Below are 678 nucleotides of genomic sequence, written 5' to 3' on the forward strand. Positions count from 1 at the left end.
GTGTGTGTGTGTGTGTGTGTGTGTGTGTGTGTGTGTGTGTGTGTGTGTGTGTAAGCGTGCATTCATCTCTCCTAGCTCTCCCTTTGTTTCTCGCGTGGCCTCCTCCCTCCAATCCTGCTTTCCCCTCCAAGCTCTAAGCGCACCCTCTGGCCCCTAGCTTCGTCTGTCCCTGAGCTGCGTGGGGGTGAGTTTCTCGTCCTTCGCTCTGTGCTCCCCTCGGAGCGGGGATGCTCTTCTCCCACCCCATCCCTCTTTCTTCTTCCCCTTCTCCTCCTCCTTTTCTGCCCCAGGGGATTTCGGGGATAAGGCTGGGGGCTTCTGGGCTGGAAAGGGGTAAAAGGATGGAGCCATCCTCCCGCTGTCCCCACCTCTCCCCGGGTAGGAAGTCTTGGAGGATGGGTTCAACAGTTCCCAAGTACTTCGCGGTGGCTGGGGTTCCACTCTCCCATCATCCTGGGGGGAAAGGGGTAGAGGCCCACCTACACAAAAACATTAAAATATTCAGTCCTTTAAAAACAAATGATGAAGCCTTCCGATCCGGAAAGTTCCCAGGCGACTGTGACCCCCATGTCCCTGCCTATCCAGCAGGCTCACACACAGACACATACGCTTGTCCAGACACCCAGGGGAGACAGTGAATCGAGGCAGCAGGTGCCCCTTCGGGTGAGCTCCTGTTGG

The sequence above is a fragment of the Petaurus breviceps genome, unplaced genomic scaffold (genome assembly GCF_028583685.1).
Source record: "Petaurus breviceps papuanus isolate PSGF00001 unplaced genomic scaffold, PetGlider_PUasm1.0 188, whole genome shotgun sequence".
Classification (NCBI taxonomy): domain Eukaryota; kingdom Metazoa; phylum Chordata; class Mammalia; order Diprotodontia; family Petauridae; genus Petaurus; species Petaurus breviceps.